We start from the raw sequence: 16,958 nt of genomic DNA, 5'->3' as shown, positions 1-16,958 counted from the left end.
AAGGGATAGGGAAGGGCATTTCATACTCAATGAACGAAAAATCCATGAAAATCACACCTCAATTCTGCACATCAATGCTCCAAATGTAAGGGCAAACATTTTCTATAAGAAGCAGTAGTAAAGCTCAAGTCACACACTGAACCCACAAAATAATAGTGGGAGACTTCAACACCTGACTCTCACCAATCAACAGGTCATCGAAACAGAAACTAAACAGAGAAATGATGAAACAGATGTTATGATCCAAATGGATCTAATAGATATCTACAGAACCTTTAACCCAAAATCAAAAGAATATGCCTTCTTCGCAGAATGTCATTGAACTTTCCCCAAAATGGACCATGTTATTATGAAGAAGGAACTAAAATAATTCCTTGCATCTTATCAGATCACTATGGGTTAAGGCTGCACTTCAACTACAACAGGAAGCCCGCATATTCAGGGAGATTGAACAACTCTCTTCTCAATGATCACTTGATCAGAAAAGAAACAAAGAATGAAATTAAAGCCTTTCTAGAATATAATGAAAAAATGAAGGCATAGCATACCAAACTTATGGAATAAGAGGACAGTTCATCCCATTAAGTTCCTTCATAAAGAAATTGGTGAGATCTCATACATGGGTCCTGATGGACTTGATGAACTTTAACCCTGTGTTGTTTCTCTTTTAACTATTCTATACCCAAGCAATTTGGGTAGAGAAATAAAAATTACTAAAAATACATCTTTTTTATGCATACGAGTACACTATAGCTGTCTTCAAGAACACCACAATAGGGCATCGGATCCCATTACAGATGGTTGTGAGCCACTGTGTATTTAGCTGCTAGGTACTGAAAGAGCTGTTAGTGCTCTTAACCTCTGAGCATTCTCTCCAGCCCCTTAAAATACATCTATAAATAACATTTCCTATTTTTAAAAAATGCTAGTTGACTAATTGTATTAATTCCACCATAAACTCTAAAGATTTCTCAGTGTACAACAGGCATCATATGTTTTGCTGCCTGTTAAGCTCTCCCTGCCCTGGTATGAAGATCCTGCTATCTAAGTCCTGGAACAGGTCACTAATTCCCTTTCACAACCTAGATTTCTCACTACATTCATCCTAGGTTTTATGGCATTTATCGCTATAGTAAGATCTTTGTCACCTTCAACTGCTCTCTAATTCAACAAATGCGCACTTCTAATCATATAATCTCATATCCCAAAATGTTTCTTTAGCACTGATAACTCAGGAGAAGAGTAATTGAGGCCTAAGAGAGTTGATGCTGTAGAGAAGCCATTTCTTTTTTTTTTTTTAAGTTTTTTCTACATTCTTTGTTTACATTCTAAATGATTTCCCCTTTCCCTGTAACCCCTCCCTATAAGTTCTATAAACCCTCTTCACTCCACCCATACCCCAATCAACCCCTGTCTCTATCCTGGTAATCCCCTACATTGCTTCATCAAGCATTTCCAGGACCAGGGCCCTCTCCTTCCTTCTTCTTGGGAATCATTTGTTATGTTAATTGTGTCTTGGGTATTCAGAGCTTCTGGGCTAATATACACTTATCAATGAGTGCATTCCATGTGTGTCCTTTGGTGATTGGGTTACCTCACTTAGGATGATATTTTCTAGTTCCAACACTTTGCCTAAGAATTTCATGAATTCATTGTTTTTAATTGCTGAGTAATATTCCATTGTGTAAATATACCACGTTTTCTGTATCCATTCCTCCACTGAGGGACAACTGGGTTCTTTCCAGCTTCTGGCTCTTATAAATTAGGCTGCTATGAACATAGTGGAGCATGTGACCTTATTGCATGCCAGGAATCCTCTGGGTATATGCCCAAGAGTGGTATAACAGGGTCCTCCAGAAGTGTCATGTCCAGTTTTCTGAGGAACCACCAGACTGATTTCCAGAGTGGTTGTACCATCTTGCAATCCCACCAGCAGTGGAGGAGTGTTCTTTCTCCACATCCTCGCCAATACTTGCTGTCTCCTGAGTTTTTAATCTTAGCCATTCTGACTGGTGTGAGGTAAAATCTTGGGGTTGTTTTGATTTGCATTTCCCTGTGCTGTTCTCAACAGTAAAAGGACTTCTGGGGGAATCAGTATCACAGACCTCAAGCAATACTACAGAGAAATAGTGTTAAAAACTGCATAGTATTGGTACAGTGACAGGCAGGTGGATCAATGGAATAGGATTGAAGACCCATAAATGAACCCACAAACCTATGGTGACTTGATCTTCTAAAAAAGAGCTGAAAACATCCAGTGGAAAAATGAGAACCTTTTCAACAATTGGTGCTGGTTCAACTGGAGGTCAGCATGTAGAAGAATGCAAATTGATCCATTCTAATCTCCTTGGACTAAGCTTAAGTCCAAGTGGATAAAGGACCTCCACATAAAACCAGACAAACTGAAACTAATAGAAAATAAACTGGGGAAGACTCTTGAGGACATGGGTACAGGGAGAAATTTCCTGAACAGAGCACCAATAGCGTATGCTCTAGATTAAGAATTGACAAATGGGACCTCATCAAATTACAAAGATTCTATAAGGCAAAGGACACTGTCATTCAGACAAAATGGCAACCAACAAATTGGGAAAAGATCCTCACCAACCCTACATCCAACAGAGGGATAATATCCAATGTATAAAAAGAACTCAAGAAGGTAGACTCCAGAGAGCCAAACAACCCTATCAGAAAACCGGGTACAAAGCTAAACAAAGAATTTTCATCTGAAAAACTTTGAATTGCTGAGAAGCACCTTAAGAAACGTTCAACATCATTAGTCATTAGGGAAATGCAAATCAAAACAACCCCAAGATTTCACCTCACACCAGTCAGAATGGCTAAGATTAAAAACTCAGGAGACAGCAAGTATTGGCAAGGATGTGGAGAAAGAAGAACACTCCTCCACTGCTGGTGGGATTGCAAGATGGAATTTCATTCTGGAAATCAGTCTGGTGGTTCCTCAGAAAATGACATCACACATCCAGAGGACCCTGCTATACCACTCCTGGGCATATTCCCAGAGGATTTCCTGGCATGCAATTAGGCCACATGCTCCACTATGTTCATAGCAGCTTTATTTATAATAGCCAGAAGCTGGAAAGAACCCAGATGTTCCTCAACGGAGAAATGGATACAGAAAATGTGGTATATTTACACAATGGAATATTACTCATCAATTAAAAACAACGAATTCATGAAATTCTTAGGCAAATGGTTGGAACTGGAAAATATCATACTGAGGTAATTCATTCATGAAAGAACACACATGGAATGCAGTCACTGAAAAGTGGATATTAGCCCAGAAGCTCTGAATACCCAAGACACAACTCACATATCAAAACATTCCCAAGAAGAAGGAAGGAGGGGGCCCTGGTCCTGGAAGTGCTTGATGCAGCATTGTAGGGGATTGCCAGGACAGAGAATGGAGAGTGGTTGATTGGGGAACTGGCAGAGAGAAGAGGGCTTGTGGGACTTATAGGGAGGTGGGCACTGGGAAAGGGAAAATCATTTGGAATGTAAACAAAGAATATAGAAAATAATAAAATAAGTAAATAAAAAGAAACAAACAATAAAAAAAGAACTAGTGCAGCAAAGCTACCATCAATTGGTCAGCTTTTTAGCTGTGTCCACTATTTTATGAAATATGATCCTTACCAGCTGTTCCTATCCAACCTGCTCTGACTGTATTCGCTTTAATACTCCTTTTGAGATATAGATATGACCCTAAATTGTTGTGGATTTGGCTTAATGCTGCTTATATTATGTTACTTTAGTCCCAAAATTTGAAGGAGCTTCTGCAAGACTGAACACAAGATACTGATTGACCCGGTGCCCAGTTGACTTTGATTGGTAAATAAAGTTGTTGGTGACAGTTGGTTGGGCAGGATACAGAGGTGTGACTTTAGAATTTTCAGGCAAGGGGTGGAGGAAGAGAAGGAAGCTGATAGCTGCTATGGAGTTGGGGTGTGGTGTGGGGTGGAGAGTAGATGCTGGGCCTTAGAGGTGCCTAGCAGAGAACAAAGTTTCCATGTAGGTGCAGGGGAAACCAGTTCAAATTAGGTGCAGGTCTGGGTCCTGGGCAGCCACAATGAAATATAGGTTTTAGTAAGCGATGAGTTGGGATTATTGGAAAGTATGTCAGATATGTTGAAGTTAGGAAGTGGATGAGCCAGTGAGTTGTTTAAAGCATATTAAAACATAAATGCTGTGTTTATGTCTTATATTCAGGAAAACCAGTGCATTAGGGTGGGTATTGAGGAGTCCTGCTACCAGTATGATTTGAGTAGAGTTTTTTGGGTTTAGCATCAATTAATAGGAAAGTAAAGCAGTGAATTTGAAGTTGGGGTTAACAATTTAATAATACATGTACAAATTAAAAGAAATTATGAATGAAGTAGCTTCTATTAAATCAGTTTATTGCTGTTGCACTTTGTATTGCTTTGAAATGTTTATATATATATATATATATATATATATATATACATATATATATACAATTTGTATAGTTTTCTTTATACTTTGCCGTTTGCAAAGAATGTTCCAGAGAGATCTTGATTCAAAATAATCATGTGCATGTGCTCACTTCCAGAGATATGTGTGCAAATAACTGATGATACAAAGTTTCTCTAAATAATGGTTCTGATAAACCATTGTTTTATGAGAAATGACAGTTTACAATGTATTTGGAACTTGGTAGGCTTGATTTAATATAGAAGGAAGAGTTGTTCAGAAGCTTTCAAGTTACATGTTGGTAAAAGGGTCACGTAAAGTTGTGAAAACATGCTAGTTGGAAGATCTCTATTCACAACTCATGGACAATAAGACACACCCAGTTGGAAAAATCTCAGAGATAATTGCCACTCTGTTCACCTGAACCAGCAGAAATTATTCATGAGAGTACATAAAGGATGCACGAGCATGTATAAGAGCAGACTACTTCTTTCTTCTGTGCTCTCTATTTTTCACTGCAAGCAGCTTTGCTTCTGCTGCTGCTGCTGCTGCTGCTGCTGCTGCTGCTGCTGCTACTAGTAATAGTAGTAATTTGTAGTTTTAATTATTATGGTAGGAATGATTTTGTTTCACATTTCTTTCCCTGTGTGCTTCCCTAAAAGTTTTCATGCTTTTAATGACTTCAATACATTACTTGACTTGATCAAATATGAACAAGTCAGTGTAAAATAACTGACTGATCATAAGGCTATAGGTCAACTTTGCCCTTTAAATCTGGAGGAAGTAGAGGATGGCATTTACAAATATATAGCACAATTTGTAGTCATAGTTTCCACAACCACATTTTTAACACAGCCACAACTAAAACATGAATTAGCATTTAGGTCTCTTACTATTACATACAGATTTCCTACATCTCACGATTACTTTTATGATATGGGTATGGGATACTTCAGAAATTCACAAATGCAATGACTTGATGTATATATTTGTTGGCATACAGATTGACATCATTGTATTAAGCACTACAGTCTGGAATTAGTACATGTAATATGGGATTTTAATGAAAGGTACCAGGTGTTCAGTGCACTCTACCCCAGAGGAATCATTGCATCAGATTTTAGGAATGCTCATGTATAGTGGAAGCCAGATCACTGTTGCTTTTGACTGCACATTCTTATCAAGGTGTTCTCTAGTCATGACTTTTGATCCTATGACTAATCTTCAGCATTATATGCTGTGTCATAGAGGTAATTGAGAAGTAGCAAGAAATAGAAATAGTGGGAGCATTGCAACATATCTTAGAGTGAGATATGTTCAACTTGAGAGAGGGAAAGAGAGGGTTCAGTACCCAGATCAACAGTACACTTTTGTAAAGTAATTTCCTTTAAGAAAAGCATTAAATTGCTACTGACAGATTCAGTGAACTGACTGTGAAAATTATTCTGCATTCTATTTTATGTATAAGGTGATATTTTTATATCAATTAAAATGCTATTATATTTCTCTTCTTTCTTCAACCCATTCATATCCCATTGACTCAGTCCATCTCAAATTCATGATCTCATTTCATTATTATTACAACCTCTTCACACACGTTTATATAAATATATAAAGTAAAACCTAGTAAGTCCAATTTGTGTTGCCAGTATATACATAATTTCAAGGCCTAAAAACTGGTATTAGAAAATCAATGAGAGGTTTATACTAGAGAAATCCTAATTCTTGCTCTCCTTCTCTCTCTTAATTATTTTGAAGAAACTGTAGATAAACAAGACAGAGCTATTAAAACAAGAATGTACTCATAACAAAACAAAATATATGAATGATGGATTTTTTTAAAAAGAATATCTACTGAATAGGGACTAAGAAAAACATCAGTGGAAATTGTAAATATATGTGTTCAAAATATAGTATTCATATACACTAATACACAAAAGTGTTTATTTAGCTACCAATAGAACATGTTTGAGAACACACATGTTAATTTCCATCTCTGATACTTTATACTGAAAAATACACATGTTGATGTTATTAACCTTTCTCTCCAGGAATAAATGTATAAACCTGAATCATTCCCAAAGAAAGTAAAATAATTTATATCGTAGGTTTGAAGGGGAAGGAGTATGTTGATAAATCTGCATAGATACAGTGAGGACAGCAGAGCAAATGTGATCAAAGTTAATGGGAACATGGTTCAGGAGACCTCACATGGAAAGACAAGTGGTTAGATGGAACTGGAACATGTAATCTTGATTCTGGGATAACATCCTAGATGGCACCCAATATAGCATCAATTATATGGTGCCTGGGCAGACACTGAGAATGCATCCATATCAAGAAAATGTTGATTAAGAAAGCAAATATTCCTAAGATTTATTTTCATTCTTTTTAAATTTTGTAAACACGTGTTCTGTGGCTAGGGATTCCAGAAGAGGACATTGTATCCAAGAATCTGGGGCTACAGGCAGAGGTCAGCTAATGTGTGGAGGTGTTTGGACTTCAACTCTTGGCTCTGTGAGAGGAGTGCACATTCTTAACTGCTGATTCATCTTCCCAGCACTGAAGAGATCAGTGTCCAGGTTGATTCTTTCATATTCACAGAGGGGAATTCTATCTGCAATGTGTAGAAACATAGAAATAAATTATATGAAGCATGAGAAATTTTAGAAGTCAAATATAAATTACAAACTCAGAACCACATCCTCTTTGTGATATAAAATGGCTCAAAATGATCTGAACATTAAAGTCAAACTTTCCCCCATATTTTTGTTTTATATAGAAGGGGATCCAGAAGGCATGTTTGAGATTCATTACATTACTTTTTATGTTGAAAATGTATTAAGATCTCAACTAAATGTCAAAAATTTATTTGAGCCATGAGAGGGCCATTTTTATATTGAAATGTGCTACAGATGTATGTCTGATTTAAACAAAGGAAGGAAGATATAGTGTCACATATTCACAAAGGGAACAGTAAATGCAGCGTGTTATTTTGCCTTCCATTTTAAAAAAATGGTGTAGAGCATAGAATGCAACAATGCAAGGATATAAAACATAAGCATAGATTCCAGTAAATGGTTATGTTACTTATTTCTATTTGTGTCACCCACCCCAAAAAACAAACAGCACAACACAAAGGTCATGCTGGACTTGAAACTTAAAATTTACCTAGTTTTTCATTAGTCTTTGTAATTTAATTGAGTTACACCTATAAACAAAAGGACACACACTATTACATTTCTGAATCAGTATGTGTGTGTGTGTGTGTGTATACATCCACCTGCATTCACAGTGATATCATGTTTACCCGAAGAAGCCTTCACAATGACATGGTATTACTATAATTATGCTCACAGTCCTGTCAGAATGACAAAATGTACGTACAGATTTATCCAGAAGTTCTCAATTCTGTACTTGTTCAGAGGCCTTGGGGAAATGTGTATTCCTTTTCAAGTAACTGGATGCCCGAGAGTCTTGGCTCAGGAGAAGAAAGGGAGAAACAGTGGGGAAAAGCAGAAAGGACATTGCAGTCATATGCACCAAAGACCAGCTGGGATTATATAGAAGAGCTACTAAGGATTGAAACAGGACAGAAATTGTGTAAGAGGAGACAAAAGTGCTGACCAGGAGAAGGATGGTTTTAGTGGCTCTGGACTCAGGGGAGGATCTAGAAGAAACTCTGGTCCTGGACATGTATTGCATCATCTGATGGTGCCTGTACAATGTAAGAACCATGGAGCCACTGGCCCATAGCATGAGCCCCAGCAAAAGAACTTCAGGAATTGCCAGTAATGTTGCATAAATGATGTCACTGGTTGGATCGTGACGGACAGCGTAACAGTATATAAAAGATTTCAGGTTTGTTGTGCTTTCATTACTATATTTTGCCCTCAAGAACACAAGATTCATGCTGCTTATACATAAATGAATTACCCAATTGAGGTACACAGACAAATGAATGCATTTATGTGTTCTCACTTTAAGTTCTGAATACCTGAAGCTCCTGGGACTGATGATGATGGCCTGAAAGACACTAAGCAATGAGGTGCTGCCCATGCAACCACCCCTACCTACTCTGTGGAAAGTAAAAAGCAATTTGCATCCAATATCATCGAGAAAGTCTTCAAACCCAAAAAGGGATATTGTCTGGGGCACTCCTTTACACAGTACAGTTAAGATATTGGCTACAGTCAAGTGCATCAGAACCCAGTCTGTAGACCTTAACCTGTACCTTGTTAGGTATATATACATATAGTGGTAGAGAAGAGTGAAATTCCCTAGAATTCCAAATACAGTCATAAAGGAGAAAATCATTCCTACAGACAACTCACTGGCTTCCATGATGTCAGTTTTTTTCTTCTCAGTCTGCAGATCCTGTGTAGCAATGTGAAGCGGGAGACACAATCACCATTCTTTGTCCTAAAAGAATCCATAAGACATATTTAACATGTAAGGCATCTACCACTTTGGCATAATTTCTACACATAAAAGTAATTGAATGGTGTCACAATGCATTCTGATATCCCTAGGTTCATACTTTCTGAAATGTGTAAAAATATTAATGTCTCATTAACAGTACTAGCACAAAAATATGTGTAAGGGGGGATGGCTTATGTTTGAGATAAAGCAATGACCCCATCAAAACATCTAGCCAGTTGTCATATGGAATATATTTAACTCTGGGAAATAAACACGAACTTTGTAAAATGTAGTAATAGGAAACCAAAATTCCTCTTAAGGGAAGATCCCATATTATTTTTGTATCATCAAATGAAATGATGTTATGATTAAGGACATAAGAACTAAGTTGTGTAAATTCAGGCTATTAATTCCAACATGCATCAGCATAAGAGATATATTCAAACAGTAACATAGGAGAAAAAAATATTACTATGACAATAGACATTAATATTTAAAATACTTTAGGTTCAGAGGGAAATTTAGTAGTGAGCAAAAAATATCCTATAGAACTCATCTATGGGGTTAGTTTTTCTACTTTCAATTTCCTATACCCATAATCAGTAATCCTACATTTGATGATAATGTTTTCAAACATGTGTAAAATCTTTAATTCTTGTAGTTGAAGTCAGAAAGAAATAGAATTTATAAATGCCTTAATTTAAAGACCCTTGCTACATGCACAGAAAAATAATATGGAAATCTACTCTATTTTTGTATATTTAAACTCATAGGGAACCTATTTTTATTAATCAGTCAGAGATAGAGACAAACTTTTTTTCAAATGAGGCCATCATTTATATGTAATTCCTGGTAGAATTGATTTTTTTTTTGGAATATATTCCACTCATTCCTACAAACCTGAAGTAATAGTTTATATACCTGTAAATGTCCTGTAAATGTACTATGCATATTACCTGTAACCACAGGTTATTAAAGTTGTAAATTTACTGTCAGGAGTACTTAGTTTTAAAAGTGTTTTTGATTATAAAATATTTATTTACAAATACTTAACAAAATAAGCTCTGCACACCCACATGTGTAGTAAAAGAATCTCTGCCAAAAATACCCTGTGAATGAATCATCCCTCCAGAGCTTATGATCTAATACATCATTGCCCAAAGTCACCACTGTGCATAGCAGTACAAAAAAAATTAAAATTCATAGTTGTAAACTTACCACAAAGTTGTGCAGTGTCACTGACCTCAGTGACCATCCTTTATCAGGTGTTCTAGTGAAATATTTCATAAAGGAAACTCTGATTTCTTTCTTACAGACATTACAAAACCCCAGAAACACCAGGTTCTTAACCAGTGTGACAGCACAGATGGCACTGACTATGAGGAATGGGCAAAGTTAGAATTGGAATGCAGTGCTTGTAGGGCCCCAACATTCATTTCTATCTGTTCTCCTTTCTGAGGAGTTTCTTTGTACCCAATGTTGCTTTGTTATTCATTACCCTGTCTGAATGTCTCTTACGATTACATACCAAGACTCATATATTTACTCTTCTCTGCTATCAGGTTGCAGTCTGTCACACTTTCTGCACTATTTCTCTTCCTGGGATACTGATGTTAGTACCCTGGCCGCGAAAATGAAAGAGTCATCTGAGCAGAGGTACCAGGGCCTGAGATATGGATCTGTGATTCTGTGATGTCATCTCCCCTCAGACTTGCAATTTCACTTGTAGTAGCAATGAATATTCTATGTAGGCTTGACTAGGCAACAAATATGCTCTGAACTTTTCTCCTTTGTTGACAGTTCTCAATGAAGAACTACAACTCTTGCTATTAGCTCTTAAGGGAATATTTTGATGTTAAGAGAGGTTGTTATCTGTTCTGTTATCTAGAGGCCATGGGATCTTACTTTTAGAATTGAGGAGATAATGTGTCCCATTTGATGACTATAATTGAGCTATGTATGTGAATCTTAGTTGATGGTTGTTTGAGATGTTCTATACACAATCTTAGTTTACCTTCCATATCCTAGTGGGTACCATTATATAGAACAGAAATTAATTTTGTAGTCCCAGTAGTAATGGAAGAGTGTTCCTCTTTCTCCACATCCTCCCCAACATGTGTTTTCACCTGGGGTTTTGATCTTAACCATTCTGATTAGTATCAAGTAGAATCTGAGGAACATTTTGCTTTTCATTTCTCTGATCACTATGGACTTTGAACATTTCTTCAGGTGAATCTCACCCATTTGAAATTTCTCTATTGTGAATTCTCAGTTTAGTTGTATACCCCAATGTTTTATTGGGTTCTTTGGATTTTTGGTGGTTAATGTCTTGAGTTCTTAATATATTTTGGATATTAGCCCTCTATCCAGTGAACATTTTTCCCAATCTGTAGATTGTGATTGATCTGAGTATGTCCTTTGCCTTACAGAAGCTTTCAAGTTTCATGAGGTCCATTTATCAATTCATGATTCTTTACAGTCATTGGAGCTCTGTTTAGAAAATTTCCTGTGCCAATGAGTTCAAAGCTCTTTCCCACTATCTCTTCTATTAGATTCAGTGCATCTGGTTTTCTGCTGAGATCCTTGATTCACTTATACTTGAGTTTTGGGCAAGGTGACAAATATGGCTCTATTTTCACTTTTCTACATAAAGACAGCCATATAGAACAGCACCATTTATTGAAGATACTTTCTTTTTTCCATTTTATATGTTTGGCTTCTTTGTCAAAAATCAAGTGTCCCTAAGTCTGTGGTTGTATTTCTGGGTCTTCAATTCTATTTCATTGATCAACTTGTCTGTCTCTGTACCAATACCATGCAGTTTTTAATTACTATTGTTCTCTAGTAAAGCCTAAGTTCTGGGATGGTGATTTCCTCAGCAGTTATTATTATGAACTGTTTTGGCTATTCTAGGTTTGTTGCCTTTCCAGACGAATTTGAGAATTGTTCTTTCAATGTTTCAGAAAAATTATGTTTTGATTTTAATGTGGATTGCATTGAACCTGTAGATTGCCTTTGGAAGGATGACCATTTTTACTTTATTAATTCTGCCTATTAATTCTGTCCATGAGCATGGACATTCTCTTAATTTTCTGAGATCTTCTATTTCTTTCTTGAGAGACTTGAAGTTATTGCTATACAGACTGAGAAAAGCTGGAAGAAGCTGAGGACGAGGGCAACCCTATAGGAAGACTAGGAGTTTCGATTAACCTTGGCCCCTGAGATCTCTGAAGCAATGGACCACGTCCCAGGTAGCATTCACCATCTACTATGAGGTCTCCAACACATAATCGGCAGAGGACTGATGTTTTACATTACATTTGTGAAGATGCACCTAATCCTCAAGAGTCTGGAGGTCCCAGGGAATATAGAAGTCAGGTGGGGTAGGGGTGTGGGCTTGAGACATCTTTGTGGGGACCCAGGAAATGTAGAAATAATGGGATATGGATCAGTCAGAAGGTGGACAAGGATGGGAATAAAATCTGGAATGTGAAAATTAATTAATCAATCAATTAATTAATTAATTAATCAAAAGTTAAAAAAAGAAATTCAATGGAAAATAGATGTGCTTGACATGCTCAAGTAGCACCATAAGATTCATAAACCTAAATGATGGAATTGGTAGGAGCTAGACTCCCTAAATATTTAGTGCAAATGTGAAGCTTGCTCTTCACGTGGGTCCCATAACACCTGATGAATGTCTTAGTCTCTCTTTCTTGACATTGGACTCCTTACTCCTACCTGGACTCCATGGTTGGTCCTCAATGGGCAAGGCTGTGCCTTGTCCTGCTGGCACTAGGTGCACCAGAATGAAGTGGTATCCAAGGGGGAGGGTTCCCTTTCTTTGAAGAGAAGGAGATAGGGCAGTGCAGGTATGAAATTTTAAGTATTGGACTAGGAATAGTGGAGGGAGAGTAATCTGTGATCTGTATCTAAAGTGCATAAAATGTTAAAAAATGGGGGTGACAGTGGCAGCAGCAGTGGCTGGTCCAGCTGAAGGGCCATCAGCAGTGGAACCAAGGTGACAGGGTCCAGGCAGACCCTGCGCCCACGAACACTGACCTTCGCTGGCCAGCCAGGCTGCAAACAGCGGCGGATTTATGGTGCCATTCACCGCACAGAAGCCACTTCAGAACTCTGCCACCCGCCAGTCAGTTACGAGAGACTCGCCTCCATCTTGGTTCTCAGACTCCAGAGACATCAGACAGACTGAGGTACGAAAATATAACCCAAGGCCAATATCGTGGGGGGTCTAAGCTTCACAGGCATTGGCCTACACCCAGGCCCTGGGCTGCTTGGGGGGCCATCGGGGTGCCAACCTGGCCAGGAGGTTATGTGCCCGGCGTGGCGCACACGCCGCCATTTTGTCTATAGGACACCAGAGAGTTTGAGCAGGCAGGGCTGGCTAACAGGCATAGCCTGGGGCTAACATAGCACGGGTCTAGGCCCCAACAGGTCCTGGACTGACCCCCAAAACTGGGCTGCTCAGTGGGCCATCTGTGTGTCAACCCGGCCAGGAGGTTGTTAGCCCAGCAGACTCTCCAAGCACTTTCAGGGTCCTGGCCGCCTGACTGACCCAATTAACAGTCATATCTGGAGGGGAACTTTGCTCAGACCTTGGCCACCCAGGCTTTTGCCTAGACTCAGGGCCTGAGCAGCTAGGCTAGCCTTCTGTGCATGAACCCGGTTGAGAGATCGGCTGCCCAGCAGAGTGATCAGCACACGGAAAAGGTCCCCACAGTATACACCCTTCAGCACTCCCTGAAGGAGCAAACAGACACCATCTGGTTCACAGACACAATCTGGGGCAAAGCACACTAGGGTTAAAGGTCACCCAAGAGGAGGACAGCACATCAGCAATCTGCTACAGGGGAAACCCAGCCATCCAGTGTTGCAGAAATATTCCCAGAGCCCCTCAGGAGGCTCAAACACCAGCCAGAGACAAGACCAACTAACTCCAGAGAACAAGATGACAAAGGGCAAATGCAGGAACGCTACTAACAGAAATCTAAGCAATATGGCAGCATCTGAACCAAACTCTCCAACATCAGCAAGTCCTGGTTATGTCAACACACAAGAGAAACAAGATTTGGATTTAAAATCACTGGTCATGATGCTGCTAGAAGAACACACAAAGGACATAAATGAATCTCTTATAGAAATACAGGGGAACATGAATAAGCTAGAAACCTGTATAATGGAAAAAACAAAAATTATTAAAGAAATGCAGGAGAATAAGACTCAAGAGATAGAAGCCAATAAAGAAGAAACGCAAAACAAACAAACAAACAAACAAACAAACAAACTTAAAGAAATGCAGGAGAACTTGAGTCAAGAGGCAACTTTGGAGATAGAAAACCTTGAGAAGAAATCAGGGGCAACAGATGCAAATATAAACAACAGAATACAAGAGATGGAAGAAAGAATCTCAGATGCCAAAGATACCATAGAAACCATTGACTCAACAGTCAAAGAAAATGCAAAATGCAAAAAGCTTGTAACCCAGAACATCCAGGAAATCCAGGATACAATGAGAAGACCAAACCTAAGGATTATAGGTATAGATGTGAGTAAAGATTTACAAATTAAAGGGCCAGCAAATGTCTTCAACAAAATTATGGAAAAAAACCTTTCCCAACATAAAGAGAGAGATGCCTATGAATATACAATAAGCCTACAGAACTCCAAACAAACTGGACCTGAGCAGAAATACCTCTTGCCACATAATAATTAAAACCCCAAATGCACTAAACAATGGATGGAGCTAGAAAACATCATACTAAGTGAGGTAACCCAGACTCAAAAGGTGACTCATGGTATGCACTCACTAATAAGTGGATATTAACCTAGAAAACTGGAATACCCCAAACATAATCCATACATCAAATGAAGTACAAGAAGAAAGGAGGAGTGGCCCCTTGTTCTGGAAAGACTCAGTGAAGCAGTATAGGGCAAAACCAGAACGGGGAAGTGGGAAGGGGTGGGTGGGAGGACAGGGGGAGAGAAGGGGGCTTATGGGACTTTCGGGGAGTGGGGGGCTAGAAAAGGGGAAATCATTTAAAATGTAAATAAAAAATATATCGAATAAAAAAAATAAAAAATAAAAAAAATACCCCAAATGCATTAAACAAAGAAATAATATTAAAGGCAGTAAGAGAAAAAGGGCAAGTAACATATAAAGGAAGACCTATCAGAATCACACCAGACTTCTCACCAGAGACCACGAAAGCTAGAAGATCCTGGGCAGATCTCATGCAGACTCTAAGAGAACACAAATGTCAGCCAAGACTACTATACCCAGCAAAACTCTCAATCATAATAGATGGAGAAACCAAGACATTCCATGACAAATCCAAATTTACACAATATCTTTCCACAAACCCAGCTCTGCAAAGAATAATTGGAGGAAAACTCCAATACAAGGAGGGAAACTACACCCTGGAAAAAGCAAGATAGTAATCATCCTTCATCAAACCCAAAAGAAGATAACCACTCAAATATAAAAATAACATCAAAAATGACAGGAAGTAATAATCACTATTCCTTAATATCTCTTAACATCAATGTACTCAATTCCCTAATAAAAAGACATCGACTAACAGACTGGATAAGGAAACAAGACCCTACATTTTGCTGCATACAGGAAACACACCTAAATGTCAAAGACAAAAACTACCTTAGAGTAAAAGGCTAGAAGACAATTTTACAAGCCAATGGTCTCAGGAAACGAGCTGGAGTAGCCATTCTAATAGCAGATAAAATTGACTTTCAACCTAAAGTCATCAAAAGAGACGATGAGGTCAACTTCTTGCAGGTCAAAGGAAAAATCCCCCAAGAAGAACTTTCAATTCTGAACATCTATGTGCCAAATGCAAGGGCACCCTCATTCATAAAAGAAAATTTATTAAAGCTCAAAGCACACATTGCACCTAACATAATAATTGTGGGGGACTTCCACACTCCACTCTCCTCAATGGACCGATCAGGAAAGCAGAAACTAAACAGGGACACAGTAAAACTAATTGAAGCTTTGGACCAATTGGATTTGACTGATATTTATAGAACATTTCACCCTAAAGCAAAAGAATATACCTTTTTCTCAGAACCTCATGGTACTTTCTCCAAAATCGACCATATAATTGGTCACAAGACCCTCAACAAATACAAGAAGATCGAAGTAATCTCATGCCTCCTATCAGATCACTATGGTGTAAGAGTGGTTTTCAACAGCAACAAAATAGCAGAAAGCCCACATACACATGGAGGCTGAACAATACTCTACTCAATGACACTTTGGCCAAAGAAGAAATAAAGAAATAAATCATAGAGTTTTTAGAATTTAATGAAAATGAAGGCACAACATAACCAAATCTTTGGGAAACAAGGAAAGCAGTGCTAGAAGAAAATTCATAGCCCTGAGTGTCTCCAAAAAGAAAATGGAGAGAGCATACACTAGCAGCTTAAGGACACACCTGAAAGCCCTGGAACAAAAAGAAGCCAATTCCGCCAGGAGGAGTAGAAGACAGGAAATCATCAAACTCAGGGCTGAAATCAATCAAGTGGAACCAAAGAGAACCATACAAAGAATCAATGAGTCCAGGAGCTGGTTCTTTGATAAAATCAACGAGATAGATAAACCCTTAGCCAGACTGACCAAAGGGCACAGAGAAAGTATCCAAATTAACAAAATGAGAAATGAAAAGGGGGATATAACAACAGAAACTGAGGAAATCCAAAAAACCATCAGATCCTACTACAAAAGCCTATACTCAATACAACTGGAAAATCTGGAGGAAATGGACAATTTCCTTGACAGATACCAAATACCAAAATTAAATCAGGACCAAATAGATCATCTAAACAGTCCCATAACCCCTAAAGAAATAGAAGGGGTCATAAAAAGTCTTCCAACCAAAAAAAATAAAAAATAAAAAAAATAAAGCACAGGACCAGATGGTTTCATTGCAGAATTCTATCAGACCTTCAAAGAAGACCTAACACCAATACTCTTTAAACTATTCCACAAAATAGCAACAGAAGGAACACTACCCAATTCCTTCTATGAAGCCACCATTACGCTGATA

At 38.2% G+C, this 16,958-nt stretch overlaps 1 pseudogene; it reads right to left on the bottom strand.

Annotated features, from left to right (window-relative positions):
* Positions 1–7,857: 7,857 nt before the first annotated feature.
* On the bottom strand, positions 7,858–8,888 carry LOC127674060 (vomeronasal type-1 receptor 4-like; annotated as a pseudogene).
* Between the last annotated feature and the right edge of the window lie 8,070 nt (positions 8,889–16,958).

This window comes from Apodemus sylvaticus, chromosome 23 (genome assembly GCF_947179515.1).
Source record: "Apodemus sylvaticus chromosome 23, mApoSyl1.1, whole genome shotgun sequence".
NCBI lineage: Eukaryota > Metazoa > Chordata > Mammalia > Rodentia > Muridae > Apodemus > Apodemus sylvaticus.
Note: the sequence above shows the minus strand (reverse complement) of the source record. Positions and strands in the feature narration are given on the sequence as shown.